Source organism: Silene latifolia, chromosome 2 (genome assembly GCF_048544455.1).
Source record: "Silene latifolia isolate original U9 population chromosome 2, ASM4854445v1, whole genome shotgun sequence".
NCBI classification, from domain to species: Eukaryota; Viridiplantae; Streptophyta; class Magnoliopsida; order Caryophyllales; family Caryophyllaceae; genus Silene; species Silene latifolia.
The window spans coordinates 136659526-136666017 of NC_133527.1; the positions used below are offsets into that span (position 1 = coordinate 136659526).

At 39.5% G+C, this 6492-nt stretch overlaps 1 non-coding gene across 1 annotated transcript; it reads right to left on the minus strand.

The window, feature by feature from the left end:
* Positions 1-5853: 5853 nt before the first annotated feature.
* LOC141644947 (small nucleolar RNA R71) lies at positions 5854-5960 on the minus strand. The gene has a single exon (XR_012544546.1). It is a non-coding gene; the product is annotated as a small nucleolar RNA R71 (small nucleolar RNA).
* Positions 5961-6492: the final 532 nt, after the last annotated feature.

Here is a 6492-nt window from a genome sequence, read left to right on the forward strand (position 1 = left end):
TGTTTAGGTGTAAGTATAATATTATCTTATATTTTTGAGGAAATTGGTTAAAAGGGTAATTATTCATTCGTTTTGAATTTTTAATATGAAAATATTGGATGAATATCAAAATTGTTTTTATCTGTTATACACATCTCATTTAAATTGTTTTTATTTGATTAAAGTTACAATAGTTAAGAGAAAATGGATGTATATATAATATTTTAATTTCTAAAATATCATTATCATCTTCAAACTTAAAAAATATGAAGTATATATAACTATATGGTTAATATTCCTGACTATTTATATAATATCATCTTTAATAAAGTTGTAAATTAAGAAAAATATCATCTAAATGTTAAAAACGATACCATTCACTTATAAAAGCCAAATGAGAATAATAAAAATAGGACGCAACAACAAAAACTCTAAAGAAATATGAGAAAATCAAGCTGCTAAAAAAATATTAATTTTTTTATATGAGCAAACATCTATATTATAATAATAACTTAAAAAGTCATGTTGTTCAACCAATTGAAAGACATGTAGCACTTTCCTCATGTTAATATACAACAATTTCAACTTACGTCTATATTATAAATTGCAATCATATATATACTTACGTGTTGAATATCATCATCATCATCATATTGATTATAGAGTAAATATTTAAGATTAATGGAAGGTCAAAAAGATTGGAAGTTTAAGAACCATTAATCGCACAAAGAGTTTCTACATAAATTTAACAAAATAAACTCCTCATAAACCCATTAAGTGACGTCACCCCATTTATGCTTTACTAGATGCGAAGATGAAGAGACGTTTCCATATCTTTAATTCTCATATTAGTGTAGAAATATGCTCCATGTATGTTTTTTCTCTCCTTCTTTCTTATATTCTTTTGTCAACAAATTTCTTGATTAAATTCTTAACATCAACCTCTCAGAGTGTCGAAGAGAGAGAAATACAATTACACCTAAATCAAAAACCCCAAATCAAAAACCTAATCTGATCCACCAACCACCACCCGACACTCTCGCTCCTCTGCCGCCGGCCGTCCGCTGGAGATGAGGCGGTTTCTTTGCTCTTCTCCGGCGGATTGATTCCCCTATCTTCGTTTATTCCACTCCCCGTATGCGGTTCACCTTGGTGCGCGAAGTGCGGTACATCTTCGTCTCACCTTGTTTGTCGCTAATGTGGCTCATGCTCAATCTTATATGCACCACCATCTTCAGCTATTTCAAGGCATAAACCTCGGTTTTCTACTACAGTCAGGCCGTCGGTCTGATCTTTCCAATCCTTGGAACGATTTCCGCACCCTCTATCTTTATTTCTTGTTGTTGTCACTGACACCGCCAGGTTCGCTGAAACAGAATTCCGTCATCGTCAACTATGAGCATTCGTGGCGGAGTTTTATGCACGTTTTCTACGCTTTCTGGTCTTGACCAGGTCAGGAACGATTCGTACCCAGTGATGATGTTTGGTGCGAGTTGTCTCGGGCAGGAATGGTGTGCATGTTTTGTGTGTTACACGTTTTGCTCTTTCCAATGGGTTTTTCGGCCTTCCATGACCTATTTTGTTCATGGAATTTTTGTGGTGGAATTAAATAGTCTTTTCCTTTTTAGTCTTTTAAGGTGATGTTTTAGACCGTATGTTGGGACTATTTTATTTGATGCCCCATTTGTGTCGGACTTTCGTCCCTCCGTACCTTTGTCCTATCACCGAAAACCGTGTGTGCAACCTAGGGGTGATCCCCTCATTCCCCCCACCCCTGGTATGGCCTGTCTTTTATTGTTTCGTTGGTATGTGTCGATGTGCTTGGCTCGTCTGTTGTTCTACAGCATAATGTTGCTATTGTTCTTTGTGGTAATGTTTGGGTCTGATATGGTGTCCCCCCCTTTCCCCTACCTATCGGCCCATTTGTTGTGTCTCTAATGTTTAGTCATTATCGCCCCTTTGTTCGGCTCTGTTTCATGCGTGACGGTGGTCCTGAGAGATGTCGTTAGATGAAATTGGGTGTCTTTCGCGGGGTTCCGGATCATTCCTATACTCCTTGTTCTTTCCTATATATGGTAAGGGTCTTTGTTAGCCCGCCCTTGTCTTGGTGGTTGTTGTCACTTTGGTGTTCTATCAACAATTGGGGTGGTTGTAGTCAAGAGGTTTATGCCATTATGCTCCTGTGTTTGTTGCGGTTCTTTTAATTGGTTCTCTCTAGTGAGTGCTGGATGTGTGTGCGTATTTTGAACTGATATGGTAAGGGACTGTGGTGGTCCATTTTCGTTCTCTTTTTCGGACGGTTTTGTGTGGGACTTATGAATGGCTATTGTTTTCTTCCGACCACCTCTAGTGAGCCTTTTTGGGTTGGATTCTTATTGGGGTGAATCATTGGGTTGTGTCGATATGAGCCTGGTGTGGAGTTGGCTGGTCTTGCTGTGGTGGTTTTTCTCTTTATGAAATGACTTTATTGGAATGTAAGGGGATTAAATAAACCCCCTTGCCCCTACAATTTCAAAGACTAGGGCGCTTCTTTCGAGTACTTATTTTGATTTTCTGTTCTTAGCTGAAACAAAATGTAAAGTAGAATTAGTTGATCATATGTTTCGTTCTTTTGGGTTTTCGCGGAGTTTTAGTGTGGATGTTCATGAAACCAAAGGAGACCTATGGTTTGGCTTTAGACCTGATGCCCATTTTGAGTGTATTATAGCATGTCAAAACTTCATTATTATCAAAGTCATGCAATGCAAAGGTCGTTTTTGGTACTTATGTCTTATTATGGCGAACCGGTCACCCATAAACGAGAAGCTGTTTGGAATGATCTTAGTCAATGGATTCTCTCATTTGATAACCATTTTCTACTTTTAGGTGACTTTAAACAAGTTGATTATCAAGAAGATAAATAGGGGAGGGGGGGTAGTAAGGGTCGGATTTCGGGAGCTTCTTTTTTTAATAAATGGAAGGCTGGGCATTTTCTGATGGATATTCCGTATAAGGGGCCAAAATTTACTTGGCGTAACAAGAGGGAAGATCATAGTGTAGTGTTGGAACAACTTGATAAGGGTTATGGATAATAGGATTGGAATGATTTTTTTCCAAATTCTGGTATTACTCATCTTCCTATTCACGCTTCAAATCATGCACATATTATCTTTGAAACAGATTAATTTACTTGTAATGGTAGAAGACCTTATCAAATGGAGACTTGGAACCTGGATTATGAGGAATGTATTCGCTTGATACATAACGAATGGCTTGACCCTGTCTAAGGCTCTGTTACCGTCCGAATGATACGTAAGTTATCTAGAGCTAGGAATTGTATGCGTTTTTTGTCTATTTCCAAGAGGAAAGAATGGAATAAGAAATGGAGTGATTTTGATGGCACTTTGGTAAAAGGGCTGTATGAAATTGAGACAAAGGGAGTGACTCGAACTTTCACTACTGCATATGCTAGTCAAGTGGAGTATGCTAAGGTTTCGGCTAAATATTGGAAACAGAAGGCCAAGTGATATGTGATTAGTTTATACCATTTCACTCCCCGTACTCCTTTTGTAGGGGATTGGCCTCAGAAAAGGCAAGACGGAATGAAGATCGAGTGAAGAAGCTAACTCGTGTTAGCTTGAGAAGAAAAGGGGTTGAAAAACCTGAAGAAACATGTTCTGCCGGCAAACCGACATCCGGTCCAGCCACCGGCAGAACACCCCCCACCTGTCACTACAAGGAAAAGTGGAAAAGCTGAAGAAGTATGCTCTGCCGGCAGGCCGGCAGCCGGTCCACCGGCTGAGCACAACAGCCTTGAATTAAAGATAGAAGAAGAAGAAAGAGAGCAATGGTCTCGCTACCGGTACATGCACCGGTAGCCGGCCAACCGGTAGAAGACGCACCAAGGAAAGGAATTGGAGTATAGAAGAGTGTGTTCTGCCGGCAAGCTGGCAGCCGGTCCACCGGCAGAACACACACGCCAGTAAATTCCAAAGTTCAACTCCAAAATTACAAGAAGACGCGCTACCGGTAGGCTAACCGGTCGACCGACACAGGACGAAAAACTGCGAATATGGGCTTTCCTTCCTCATTTCCTCTAATCCAATGAAAGACTATAAATACCCCCTCCCAAAATCAATTGTACACACAACCCTAGATTTGAATACTTTCCTTAATTTATTCAATCTTTCCTTAATCAAAGTACTAATCTTTCCTTAATCAACATCAATTATTTAGTAAATTTAGTTTAGTAGTAGTTATTATCAATTGTTTACATTTGGTTATTGGGTTGTATTTGGGAGATATTGAAGGATTTTCTTCATTAATTCAATCAAAGCAACCATCTTTACTCATTGTTGGTACAGTTCTCTTATTAATTACTTTGTTAATCAATTGTTTACATTTCAAGTTGCTTTTTTTAATTGTTGAATTCATACCATGTCATCTCTTTTGATTACTTGTTTTTACCCTTTTGTTTGCATGAATAATTTGAATATGTGTGAGTAGAAATCCTTCTAGGGTTTAGGGGGAGTCTAAAAGGAATTAATGAGCATGATTGTATGATTATTATTTGGGTCTTTGGTGAATTGTTTATCTTTCTTATTCTTGCACACAAGGTGTTTGATGAATTGTGTGAGTGAAAGCTCATACCTTTCTTCATTATTGCTTAATTCCTCCATTGAATGAAAGTTTGTGGTGGTCTTGTTGTATGTTTAAGAGAAGTGTGATGCTTAATGAAAGTTAGGGGTCACCTTTAGGTGAGTCAAGACATTGATTGTTCTACCTAGGATAAACCCTTGCCATTGACCCCTTAAATTATCATGTTTGCCCTTAAACCATTTAGATGAACCCGGAAGCCCTAGTCTTTTAATCAATCATATACATTTCATCTCAATCGTTTGCTTTAGTTAAATCTAGTAGTTTAAATCAACTCCTTTTATCTTCCGACTAAACTAGACTCCCAATTGAACTAAGTAGAAACCCCTCCATCCTTGTGGTTCGACCCCGATTTATACTACTAAATTGGGTTATAAATATTGTTGGTGATAAGAAACTCGACTCTACAACCATCTTAATCATTAAATGGCGCCGTTGCCGGGGATGGCGTTAGGTTATATTTAGTTTATTAAGAGTCTTTTCTTTAGTTATATTTCACTTGTTAGTTTGTTTTAGTAGTTGTGTGCTTCATTGTAGAGTGTGTGTTTTCTTGCCCTCCCCTAGTGTGTAAAGACACTAGGAGACTAACGGTTTGTCGAGTGCATGCCTAGAAGGAACCATCAAGCTCTAATCTTCAATTCCGACCCCGAAAGGCTTTTTAGGATCTTGAGGACAAGGACCCTTGATAGAGTTCGGAACCTTCCTCAAGCAAACATAGACCAACCAAACCCACACACCCTACCAATCATTGACACCAAAACCCCACTTCAACCAAACAACACAATTGAGATCCCTATAGAAAATCCCTTTCACAACTTTCCACTTCTAAGTCCACCTCAATCACCACCCCCTCAAATACCAAACCCACCACCACAAATGGCTCTACGAGATCACAACCGGCCTAACCATAATGATTCATGTAACCCTATTAATTTTGGCACTTTGGCTCCCAACAACTTTGAGATGCATCCCGCCCAAGTTGGGTTGATCGAGAAGGATTTGTTCGAGGGGCATATTGAAGAATATGCTCATGCCAACCTACGAAAGTTCAAGAGAAAGGTCTCATTGATGAAGACGAACGGGGTATCCGAGGACACTCTAAGGATGATGTTGTTCCCATTCTCTTTGACGGGTAAGGCGGACCGGTGGTTGAATATTCACCCTCCAGATACATTCACAACATGGGACGCTTTAGCTAAGGCGTTCATGGCCAAGTACTATCCGTCATCCAAGACCGCCATGCTTTGTAATGAAATCCATACTTTCCAACAAGAAGATGGGGAATCCTTGGGTGAAGCTTGGGATCGATATCAAGACCTTATTGCTAGTTGTCCCCACCATGGGATCCCGGAGTGGTACATCACCCAAACCTTTTTTCAAACATTGTTGCCTAGAACCAAAGAAATGGTAAATGCCTCCGCGGGGGGAGGATTTGATCATTTAGGTGATGAAGAAGGGATGGCACTAATCAAGAAGATGGTAGACTCGGAAGCCAATTATGGCTCAAGAGGAAACATGCTTAGGAGAAATGGCAAATTCCCTAAGGAGAACGCTTCTAATGCAAATGCCGAGACAAATGCCAAGCTTGATTTTCTCACCAAGCAACTTGAGAAATTGCAAAGGAACCAAGTTCACCAAGCCACCACCTCACATGGTCCACCCATGGAGGAAGTAGCTCAAGTTTTACTTTGTGAGCTTTGTGGGGGGGAATGGCCACACTTTTGACATATGTGCCAACAACTATAATGGTGGGTATGAGGAGAATGTCCAAGATGTTAATGCTTTTCATAGCTATTACAACAATACAAGACCACCAAGACCACCCTACAAAAAAAACACTGTCTACAACCCAAACACCAACTTCTACCATCCGGGTTT